Source organism: Lissotriton helveticus, chromosome 4_1, assembly GCF_964261635.1.
Source record: "Lissotriton helveticus chromosome 4_1, aLisHel1.1, whole genome shotgun sequence".
NCBI lineage: Eukaryota > Metazoa > Chordata > Amphibia > Caudata > Salamandridae > Lissotriton > Lissotriton helveticus.
This window is the reverse complement of record NC_136063.1, coordinates 553,644,056-553,656,615: the sequence shown is the minus strand read 5'-3', so window position 1 is coordinate 553,656,615 and position 12,560 is coordinate 553,644,056. Positions and strand designations below refer to the sequence as shown.

The 12,560-nt window shown below is 43.6% G+C and overlaps 1 protein-coding gene across 3 annotated transcripts in view; it reads left to right on the top strand.

Annotated features, from left to right (window-relative positions):
- Nucleotides 1-12,560, top strand: part of TERF1 (telomeric repeat binding factor 1) — a 372,906-nt gene that overhangs the window by 151,408 nt on the left and 208,938 nt on the right. The window lies entirely within an intron of this gene.

Below are 12,560 nucleotides of genomic sequence, written 5' to 3'. Positions count from 1 at the left end.
TTGTTGAGACCTGGTGCAAAAGAACAGGTACTTGTTGTGCTGGATATGCCTGATTCTTTATCTCTTGAGAAGGAGTTCCCCAGAGTTTTTTCAGATTCACTTGGTGAAATTGTTGGATTTAAACATAGGATCAAGGTTAAGAGTGATGCCATTCCTGTGAAACATAAGGTTAGGTCTGTACCTTTTAGTTTGAGAGCTGATCTTAAAGCTGAACTTGAGAAATTAGAGAGGAATGGTATCATAGAACCTATTGAATATAGTTTGTGGCTTAGTCCTTTGGTGGTTGCACGTAAAAAAAAATGGGGAAATTAGTCTTTGTTGTGAACTGAGGAGTCTTAATAAGGAGATTTGGGTGGACGCCCACCCACTTCCAAAGATTGATGATTTGTTGGAAGAGTTGAGAGATGCGCAGTGGTTTTCTAAAATTGATTTAGCCTCTGCATACCACCAAATTGTGCTGGAGGAGGATTCCAGACATTACACGGCCTTCAATTCTCCCTTTGGGACTTTTCAGTTCTGTAGAATGCCTTTTGGGCTAGCCTCTGCTGCTTCTGTTTTTCAGAGAATCATGCAGATTGTTTTGAAGGATATCAAAGGAGTAGTGATTTTTCAAGACGATGTTTTAATCTTTGATACATTTTTAGATCAACACGATTTCATTCTCAGGTCTGTTCTCAAGAAGTTTGATGATAAAGGTATTGTGGTTAAAAAGAACAAATGTGAATTTTGGAAAGGAGAAGTTGAATTTCTGGGTCATTTGGTGTCTAGTTTGGGAGTTTCCCCTAGACCTGGGTTGGTTAAGGCCGTTGTGGATTGTCCTGTACCCAAAAATAAGGATGAGCTGCGGTCTTTCTTGGGTCTGTGTGAATTTTATTCACGTTTTATCCCAGACTATGCCAGTAAGATGAAGTCCTGGTCTAATATGCTCAGGTCCAAGGTTTCTTTTGTTTGGGATGAGGTTTGTCAGTCAACTTTTGAATTGGTTAAATCTGAGTTAGTTAATGCTAAGATCTTGAAGGCTTATGACCCCAGTGTCAGCTGTATTATCACTGTTGACGCAAGTAGTTATGGTTTAGGAGCAGTCCTCACTCAAATCATTGAAGATAAAGAAGTCACTATTAGTTATGCCTCAAGGGTTTTAAGAGATCCTGAAATTAATTATTCAGTGATCGAAAAAGAGTTGCTAGCATGCTATTGGGCTTGTGAAAAGTTCCGCACCTATATTTGGGGAAGAACGTTTGTTATTCAGACTGACCATAAGCCTCTGGTCTACATTTTGTCTGGTGATCGCGTTAAGTATGCTACACCACGTATAGCCCGCCTTACTACTAAATTGTTGCAGTATCAGTTTGTTGCTAAACACATTCCTGGGAAAGAAAATTGTACTGCCGACATGCTCTCTAGATTACCTTTACAAGAAATTGAAGGTACTGATTTGGATGAAGATAGAGAGGATTGTTTTATTGCTACTTTGGATGCTGTTGATTGTGTTGGTTGTTCTGAAAGTGAATGGTTGGATGCCATGAACTCTGACGCAACTTTGTTGAAAGTCAAGGATTATATTGTTGCGGGATGGCCTAGAGAAAAAAGTCTTCCTTTTCAAATTCAACCCTTTTGGAAAGTTTCTGATGAACTTTCTATAGAGGATAGAGTTGTCATGAGAGACGACAGGGTGTATACCTCCTCTGAATCTTCGTGTGAGATTGATAGACAGGGCTCACGATGGACACCTTGGGCTCACCATGACCAAGAGACGATTGAGATTACACTATTGGTGGCCTTCTATGGATGGTGATGTGGAGGAAAGAGTTAAGCGCTGTTGTGTCTGTGCTTCTGCTGAGAAAGGTTTGAAAGTTTCTGTTCCACCATTGCAGCCTATTCCTTTTCCTTCTAAACCCTGGTTGAAAATGGGTATTGACATGGTTGGTCCATTCAACTTTCTCCCTTCTCACTTAAGGTTTGCTTTTGTGCTTATGGATTTTCATAGTAAATGGCCTGAGGTTAAATTTTGCTCTAATCCCTCTGCCAGTACTGCTATTCTCTTCCTGAGAGAAATTTTTATGAGAGAAGGTTTTCCTGAGCCACTTGTTTCTGACAATGGCGTTCAATTTGTTAATGCCGAAATGCGTGTCTTTTTGTCAGAATCTGGAGTTAAGCACTTGAGGAGTTCAGTGGGACATCCTCAAACTAATGGTCAAGTTGAGAGAATGAATCGTGTGCTTGTGGAATGTATAAAGTGGGCCAAAAGAAACAATTTTGATGTGGAGAATGCTGTGAGATCCATGATTTGGTTCTATCGCACTACCCCACATTCAGTAACAAAGGTCGCTCCCTTTGTTTCCCTCAGGGGTAGATTGCCTACGTCAACACTTTATCCTGCCTGGCTCTTGAGAACTGTTGCACAAAATATTTCTCCTCTTTTTGTTGATCATGATGAGTTGCAGACGCGTGTTAAAAATGCTCAGGACAAAATGGCTTTTAGGTTTAATGAAAAAAAAGCAACAAAATGTGTGAACATTTCTCCTGGAGATATGGTACGTGTGAAGAATTATAGATCTGTTAAGAAAGGTTCTGACTCTTTTGGCGAACCTATTCGTGTTGAGAAAGTGTGTGGAAATGCCGTTATGGTGGAAGGTGATCATTGGTGGAATCTGTGTAAAGTTATTAAGGTGAAAGTGAGTAACTGTGGCACCTGTCCTGATCACGTGTCTCAACCTGAGTTTACTTGTTCTGAAGTGAAACCGATTCCTCCTTCTCTGGGTTGTAACTCTGATGTGTCTCCTTTGGAAGATGGTACTGTAAGGAAGTCCACACGTGTAACCCGTCTTCCTTGGAAACTTCGTTAGTTTGAGTATATTCATTTCTTTTTCTTTCTTTTTCTTCTGTTTTTTTTATTTTGTTTTTGTTTTCCTTTTCTCAGATTTCTCTTTACTTTCCTTTGGGAAAAAAAAGATAATGTTGTATTTGCTAATGCTTTTATGTTCCTTTCATGGAACTTGCAATGTTGTCATGGTGCTACTGATGTTCTAGTTCTACATATTGTCAGTTGGTGTCTTCCCGTGCCAGTGTATGGTGCGGTGGCTCGTTTCTCTGAGAATAAACTCACCAACCAACTACACTCAAGTTTCTCGTGTCTTATTGCAACCCACAACAGTTGTCATGTGTGATGTTATTTGCAGCCTGGGAAGAAGTCATGTCTGCTTGGTTAGCCATAATTGGCAGCTCGCAGGAGGTTCTAGGTGTCGATTCATAATTTCCCTTTAACTGAAGATTTATTTTCTATATTAATTGCTCTAATTTGTTTATTTTATGTTTATTTGGTGGTTTCAAGAAAGACTCATCACTTTCTTTAAGGGAAGTTTTTCCAGGTATTCATTTTAGTTTTGTGCACATAATCTGAAGTCTCTGGGTTTGCAGTTCCTCTTCCTCTCAAGACTACTGCGTACAGTGGAAGATCATGTGCAGCATGTTGTGGGTGCAGTGCATGGCCTACTGCCATGCGTTATGCCCAGTGCACCTTCCTTCCAAAGACCCGACTGCATACAACCTTTATCTCGCAATCATTCAGCAGGCTATTGCTGCAGGATGTGTCTCTTTGCACTATACTCTACCCACCTTTCCCCCTGCACATGTCTTACTTATTCTCATGCGCCATGGGCTCTCGGTGTAGGGTTTGAACTTGAGGAAAGTCCTGCACCCATTGTCTTTCTACAGAGCTTGCCCTGCCTCGCATACTATGATGATGATGATGATGAACTGCTGCCGTGGGGCATGGTCTTTGACATTTTATTTTTGGAAGGCTTTCGACAGACTTGTCATGCAATGATAAAGTTATAAGCCACACATAATGCTGCTTTTACTGCAAGGAGCACCAGTGTTTAGAAGTGCCAAAATGTACGTGAAATGCGGCCTTTGTGTGCCTTACAATAGTTGCTGTGCTCTAACGTTTCTCTAAAGTGACGCATAACACTCTACAAAACTTCAAAATGAAAAGGTTTGTATAAGTGGTAGACATTAGTAGAAGGGTTAGTGTTTGGGATAAAGGGTAGAGAGCTCCAGTAATGAGCCCATAGCTTTACTTCGGCAGTAAAACCTTGCAGCATTTTCATGGGTTATTTACATGCTCTTGTATGTGTTTTCTACCATCAGTGGGCATTTCAATCTCTCTGGAGATCACAATCAATCAAGAAATTTGTAAAGCACGCTACATACCCGCTAGGGTCTCAAGGCGCTGGGAGGAGGTGGGGGGCTGCAGCTAGTGGTCGAAGAGCCAGGTCTTGAGCAGTTTTCTGAATGCCAGGAGGTTTGTGGTCTGTCGTAGGTGGAGGGGGAGAGTGTTCCAGCTCTTGGCGTCGCGGTGGGAGAAGGATCTACCTCCGGAAGTGGTTCTGTGGATGCGTGGGACGGCGGCCAGGGATAGGTCAGCGGAGCGGAGTTTCCTGTTGGGTACGTAGAAGGAGAGTCTGCTGTTGAGGTAGGCAGGGCCGATCTTGTGGAGTGCTTTGGGTGCCTGGATCATGAATTTGAAAGTGATTCTTTTGTCAACGGGGAGCCAGTGCAGTTCTCTGAGGTGCGAGGTGATGTGGTCTCTGCGTGGGACGTCTAGGACCAGTCATGCGGAAGCGTTCTGGATTCTTTGGAGTCTGCTGATGAGTTTGGCCGGAGAGGGCGTTTTCTAGTCGAGATGGCTGCTGATGAGGGCGCGGGTGACGGTTTTCCGAGTGTTCGTCGGGATCCATCTGTAGATCTTGCGGAGCAGGCGGAGAAGACTACGTTGACTTGGCTGGTCATGCTGAGCTTGGAGTCGGGGATGACTCCCAGGTTGCGTGCGTGGTTGGTGGGTGCCGGGGGGGGGGGAGGTCCCAGAGATGGGGCCACAGAGATGGGGCCACAAGGAGTCGTCCCATGTTGAGGGGTTGGGCCCAAGGATGAGGATCTCCGTCTTGTCCGTGTTCAACTTGAGCCAGCTTGCTTCCATCCAGTCTGCGACGGCCTTCATTCCAAGGTGCAGGTTGGATTTGGCGGTGAGGGGGTCTTTGGTGAGGGAGAGGATGAGTTGGGTGTTGTTGGCGTAGGAGATTATGTTGAGGTTGTGTAGTCTGGCGATGCGAGCGAGGGGAGCCATGTAGACGTTGAACCGCGTCGGACTGAGGGAGGATCCCTGAGGGACGCCGCAGATGTTTTTGGTGGTTCCGGATTGTAACGGGGGAGGAGGACTCTCTGGGTTCTCTCGGTGAGGAAGGAGGTGGTCCAGTCCAGGGCCTTGTCTCTGATCCCTGCGGCGTAGAGGCGTGTGCGAAGTGTGTGGTGGCAGACGGTGTCGAAGGTGGCGGAGAGGTCGAGGAGGATGAGGGCTGCTGTCTCGCCGTTGTCGAGTAGGATTCTGATGTCGTCTGTGGCGGCGATGAGGGCGGTCTCGGTGCTGTGGTTGCTGCGGAAACCAGATTGGGAGGGGTCCAGGATGTTGTTGTCTTCTAGGTAGCGGGTGAGTTGGGTGTTGACGGTTTTTTCGATGACTTTAGCTGGGAACGGAAGCAGGGAGATGGGCCGGAAGTTCTTGAGGTCGCTCGGGTTCGCCTTGGGCTTCTTAAGTAGGGTGTTGATCTCGGCATGCTTCCAGGCCCCGGGAAAGGTGGCGGATTCGAAGGAGAGGTTGACGACGTTGCGTAGGTGGGGTGCGATGAGGCTGTTGACTTTGTTGGCGATGTGGTGGGCGGAGAGGGTCCGACGGGGAGCCTGAGTGGATGGTGCGATGTGGTGTTGATTATGTCCTCGGTGCTTACGTCCATGTGGTCAGAGAGACGTGGTTGTTGGGGTTGGGTGTGTTCGTAGTGAAAGGGTACGTCGGGTTCATTCGGGGGTTGAAGCTGTTGTGGATGTTGGTGATTTTGTGGTGGAAGAAGGTGGCGGGGGCGTCGCACGAGGCTTTCGACGGCGGGATGTCGTTGGTGCACTACCCTCACCAGGGTGGCGGAAGCTCACCTTACACACATAGCACAAAAATAGCAGTTTCTGTTGGATTCACAACAGTTCTCAGACCTCAATCAACAGCACAAAATTCCAGGTAAAGCAGCATAATGTTCAGTTCCTTAGTCATTTAGTTCCCACATACTTTTGAGTAGTTTTATTCTCCAAGAACCGTTACTGAACCTAATAGTTGAAGTACATAGGATTAATCCTAGAAAGCCCACCCAACACTTTATTTTAATTCATATACAACAAAATCTAATGAATATATTACACCGAAGTTAAACAAGAATCTCTTTTGAACAGTTTGTTTATGCATGATATGCAAAGAAAAAACATTTATTTGATGCGACTTTGCTTTCCACCATAGTCAAACGTTTCCTTCTTTCTAGTCTGATGGAAGGCTGTCCTCCAGTACCAAGAGGATATCTGTACAGCCGTAGTAGTCTGGAAAAGTCTTTCATTGAGTACTAGTCTTCTTAGCTGATGAAAACAAAATTCTTCTGAATATTTGCCTCTACCAATCAAGGAATGAGCCAGGATTCTGTTTACATCTTTTTCAATCCTGTCGTACAATCATTTTTGTTTGTTTGACCACCGTTTACTCTTCTTGACTTTTCAGAGAACGTGTTCTCCAATTTACACTTCTTTCTCCCTTATTTTAAAATTGTGAAGAAGTGCTGGCCGTTCTTTAATCGGATTAGGTGCTGGCACATCCAAGGTGCTTATAAGAAAGCATGAAGCTACAAGAGGCTAAAGCATCATCATACTGTGAGACAATAACTATCCATCCCGGAGCACAATGGCCCCTTGGAAGCTACAGTAGGACCACTTGTACACCACCAAATAACACAGCCACTATTTTAGGGGTGGGAAGGGAAAAGATCCCTTTTCTTTAAATAGCTCTCATTCATTCTAATACTGGCATGCTTCATCATCGGGTTCTCCCAGACTCCTAAAGGTCAGGGTGGGCTCAGCCGTATTTCAGGGAGCACTTGTGACCATAGGGTGTAAGGGGGCGTAACTTTAAAGATACAATTCCTCACCTACTCCTAAAGTATCCTTTATAAATTGAGTTGGCGGGAAGAAAATAAAATATACTTTCGGGTATGAGGATATGATGGTCCTATGACCCTAGTTTCTCCCACCTGGCTCCACTTTATTGGAACCAACTTCCTATCCACTTGCGTCAATGCACCAACTTCCTGTTCCTCAGAACGATGCTGAAAACAACGCTGTTCCGATTCATCTTCCCCTTGGTTGGTACTGGCAGTCACAGCGCGGAGATACCCCGGTTGGGGTGATTCGGGCGCTTTACAAATCAAATAAATATGACCCTAGTTCACCAGCATGTTTCAGCCCTGTTTTATCGGACTGTGTGAGACCCTGGGCTTTCCTCGGTGGGTAGCGAAGAGGTCACTCCCTCCATGACGTGACTAACTCGTAGTACTTTGTTAATGGCATGCAAATAGCATGCATAAGGTTCATAAAGTGTGTACTTGCAGCTGTTGGGAATTACCTGCAACAAGAACAATTAATGCAGCCATGGTTACTGCATTTTTCGTGAAATTACAGTGTGTATCCTAAATAGTGATTTATACCAATAAGGTCCCTGGGGTACTTTCATTCTTGTAGCTCATAAATAACTATGTAAGAGATCATATCATCATTTGTGATCTCATTCATACATTTATACACTAATGCATTATTTAGGCATATTGACTATCATCATATTTACATATAGTTTAGCGACAAAAAGAGTTTACGCCGCTAAATCATCCCTGCTGGTTACGACCCTATTGTGAATTTATACCTTGCTATCTCATTTAAATCAACCACCATGCTTGATCGCCGCATAAAGGAATGTATTACGAAAGAACATTTTTTGTGAAATTCATTATAGGAAACACACCCAACTTGTGTGGAAAAAATGCTCTCATGGGCATGAGTGGGAGGCCTTGTAGTCACACTCCATTGGGCGGGGGTGAAGTAAAATAGAAATAGAAGTATAAGGTTCCTCCTAGAGGTAAAATGTAGGTTGTACCAAGTTCTGAGGGGCTTGAAATATACTTACTTTGTCAAAGGTCCCATCCCGTCTGTCTACCTAGTTGAGGCTCTGCTCCCCTGCTTTCGGTCGGCGGATGGCCGAGGCAATGTGTGTTAAATATTCTTTGGTTATGGGTCAGCCCTGTGTTTGTGACCAGTTTCGCCTGCGCACGTAGAGATGCCCCTTGTAACTCACAGAGTGCTCATACGCCTCTTGGGGAGGCTTGTCTGTGGGCAGGGGTCTAGTATCAACAGTTTGCATAGGGAGGCCGGGCTACCAGGTGTGTAGCTCTTCCCTGGCGGCTTACGCAAGTGCACCTACGTTTACGCAGTGCCTGGCGTCATCCACTGAGATCTAATGCTACAGGTATTGTTGATTGAGACACCAGGTCCATTATATAGCTTCATGGCATGCGATCAGGAGAGTCTGCACTTTTAGTGGATGGAACATAAATCAATGTAACTGTTCATGATACAGAACTAAGTTGGTTCCAGGGAATGTCATCATTCAGTCCTTTTTTATGTGTTTTAATCTATATACCCAACGTTGTTCTTTCATGAAGAGGGTGCTGCTGCCCCCAATCTGGGGTATAACTTTCGCCGTTATTGACCAGGATGTATCCGTATCACTATGTTTATTTGTAAGAAAGTGGGCTGTGAGTTTAGTTGTCGCTCTCTGAAATCTGATGGTTTTCCTATGTTCGCTAATGCGTGTTTTAATTTCCCTGGTCGTTATGCCCAAGTATTTGAGGTCATAGGGACAGGAGATAATGCATATTACATTACTACTGTTGCGATTTTTGTGTATTCTCTGTTCCCAGAGTGGTGATTCTGAGGTCCATAGTCTTAGTATGGGACATGAAGGGACAGGCTGAGCAATTTCCACATAGGAAATGTCCAGTGACAGGGGGTTAATCCCTTAGTGTGGTTTGGCAATGCTTGTTGCCTTGTGTACTGTTACCATGTACCAGTCTGTCTTGATTGCTTCTGTTACATTCTTATGAAAGAGAAGAGTGTTTTTGAAAACGTCAATTGGTTGGATGTTAAGATACGCCAGTATTTGTTTATGATGCGTTTAATCATGTTGGATGATGAATTATATGTGCTTACACAGATCAGTGATTTTGGCTCTGACTTGGTTGTGGTCTCTAGCAGTGCTTCTCTCGGGATGTTATGTGCTCTTTTTTTGTGCTTTGGCGACATTGCTTTCCGGGGAATTAAAGTTCTTTCAGATTTTTTGAAAGGTTATTTGCTTCTTTCGTGTAGTCTTGTACATTAGAGCAGTTGTGTCTGATACGTAAGAATTGGCCTACTAGTAAATTTTCTCTCATGGATGAGCTCTGTTAAAGTGTAATAGACTATTATGGTCTGTGGGTTTTGTGTAGAGGGAGGTTCTCAGTCTGTCTTCGGCTATAATGTAAATATCTAGAAAGGCCACCTGTCTTTTGTTCGAGGTCATGGTAAACCTTAGGTCTGGATTTCTTTAGTTGATCCATGTATTAAACATTTCAGAAGTAATATTGTTATCGCACCAGATCACCAAAATGTCGATGTATCGCCTCCCAAAACGTATTTTGTCTGTAAACTGGTTATTGGTCCATATGTACTGTTTTTCGAACCAGCTCATATACAGGCAGGCTATACTTGGGGCAAAAGTACTGCCCATTGATGTCCCTTGTCATTGTAAGTAGGTTTTTATAGCTGAAAAAGTTCTCTATTGATGCCAGTTTTGCTAGCTCCATGACCCAACTGCATCTCCAGTCTTGTTCCTGTAGGAGGTCCTTAATGACCCGTGACTTTCTTCCTGTGGAATGCTTGTGTATAGAGCCTCTACTTCGAGGCTTAGTAATGTTTCATGTGTAGGGTCATACTCTATTTCTTTTAGTGCGGGCAGTTGATGTTTGGTATCTTTTATGTAAGATCTGGCCTGTGTTACTAGTGGACTCAGGATCCAATCTGTATTATCCGCAGAATGCCTATCCGATGCCTTACTACAAGATCATCATTTACTAAAAGAAATTGGAAGAAATCAACAAAGAAAATACAGAACATAAATATGTCCTATTGCAGAGCAAAATCCCCAAACATACCTAAAATATTTTCACATGAACGGGTATATTCCAACATCAAAGATGACTGCAACAAGACAAATGAGGCCATTACTGACTCAACATGAAGGAGTGACACAGGATCTACATCCTTCGAAACAGATGACTGGTTAAGCTCCAACTCCAATAGAAATAGGAGAGGGAGTCTTCCCTATGCCACCTACCACCAACCACAATTGATGTTTTGGCCAGGTAATTACGGCCCCCAACCATATCCAGGCCCTCCACCACCACAACAAATACCCTTGTTCCACCCTAACCAACATTTTTTAGAGAGAGGTGGCAGGAGAGGGAGTAGAAGACGAAGAAGAGGTAGACGTGTCCAATGGAACAACGAAGACCTGGAAGGAGCCAACACATTGAACTGGACCTGGGACCTGCAACAACCAGGCCCGAGCAATCAATGAATATGGTAGTCAACCTCTTGAATGAAGTACTGACAGAAGATGAGATAAGAGTTCTGAATAAAGGTCTAGGATATGTCCCAACTACAGACCTGTACAAATTCAAGATAAGATCTGAACTGGCGGAATGTTTCAGAAAATTCTGTATTAAACTATTTTTTCAAAGCAACCCCCCTATGGATACCACTGAAGGTTACACCACCTTGAAAAAGAAATCTAACTTTAATCTCCCACCTTCAACAATACACCTGGAAGTGTGCGCCTTTGAAGAGGCAGTAATTAGGTAATTAAAGATATAGAGACATATCAACCCAATAAAACGACATACCAGAATCTATCAAGATATGAGACCAAAGCGCTAAATGCCCTCAGCAAAACGGATCACATCATAAAACCAGCCGATAAGGGCCTAGCAGTTGTCCTACAGAATAAAGAAGACTACAGACCAGCTTGCCTAACCTTACTGCAGGATAACAGGCACTATTCTATTCTCCCTGCTGACCCCACCAGCCGAATACAGAAAAGAATCCGCAATCTTGTGGAGGAAGCAAGTGAAAAAGGCTGGATAACAAAGAAAGAAAAGGACTTCATCAGCACAACCAAACCTAGAACACCACGTTTCTATACCATTCCTGAACTCTATAAAGGAAGGATGCCCCCACCTGGAAGACCTATTGTGTCCAGTATCGGTTCAATACTACAGCCACTATCTCAATATACCCGGAAACAGGTCCCAGGATGCATGTTTTCGGTCCAGGAAAGACCTGGTTTGGCAGTTCGGGCTGGACTGTTTCCATCAGGGACAGGGTCAAGACTGATTTGCATATGGCTGGGTCTGAACTGGGGTGGCAAAGTGAGCTAAAGAACGGTGATCGATTCAACCCAGATCTCTGACTGACTGGGGGTGAATACCTGAAACGTTTCAGCGCTCCATCCATCATCTCCTTGTGTTTGCTTTAATATTAACACTACCGTTTCTTGAAAATCTGCTTAAGAAAATGGTCTCGATTTATCCTTAAGTCACACATACTGAGCAACTTTTTTGAAACTCGTACCACTCAAGCTTTCACCCAGACTATAGCACAGAGTCAACGCACCTAAAAGTCATCAAGTATATTCTTTGCAGGTTAAAATGTGGTGATGCTTGTCTGCTGGTACTGCTGGTTGTATAAGCAGAAATTGACATCCTTGACCATGATATACTGCTAGATGTGCACTTTACCAGAGTAGGAATGAAAGGCACATTGCTAAATAGGTACAAATGTGTTATCACTTGTAGAATTCAATTTGTGAAAATCGATCTATTCAGATCATAGAATTCACTGAGGATATCGGACATAGTCTTACTCGGAAGTCATTGAATACCTACAAATATTTCTGGAACATCCCTCAATCTGTATGAATGCTTTTCCCTAAACTAAACCTTGTTGAAACTACATTTCTACTTCTTCACTCATTAACAAGCCCATCTTCCGTCCAAGTCTGGTTCTCAAATCTTAATGAGTTGAGTTTCACCACATCCCTAGTCTCTTCATCAATATCTCTAGGCTTCCCCTGTTTCTAAATATTACCATGGTGGTACATATCAGCAAACTGGACAAAACCCTCTAACACCTCTCAGAGCCACCTTGCATGCAGCTGCTTATCTTGTCAGTTGAGCAAAGAAGTTAGACAACATCACCTTCATACTGAAACTCCACCATTGTCTGCTTATGGGGGGCGAATATATTTCAAGATTGCTTAACTTACAATGCTTATTATTCGGACAATTTTCCTACCTAAATAATAAACTGCTACTCACTGGAGGAGAAAGAAACTTCATGAATGAAGCTTGACCACTGGTAGAGATTTCAAAAGTGAAGAACAAATAACTCTGAACCAAGCCTTTCCCTGCTTGGCCGCTTTTGTCCCATAGACTATGGAACAATCTCTCTGGAAATTTTAACTTGAAAGAGTCCCTACTCTCCCTCAAGAAATTTGAAAAACCACCTATATAAAACTTGAAAGACTGTTGATGAACTTATGCCGCTCTCTT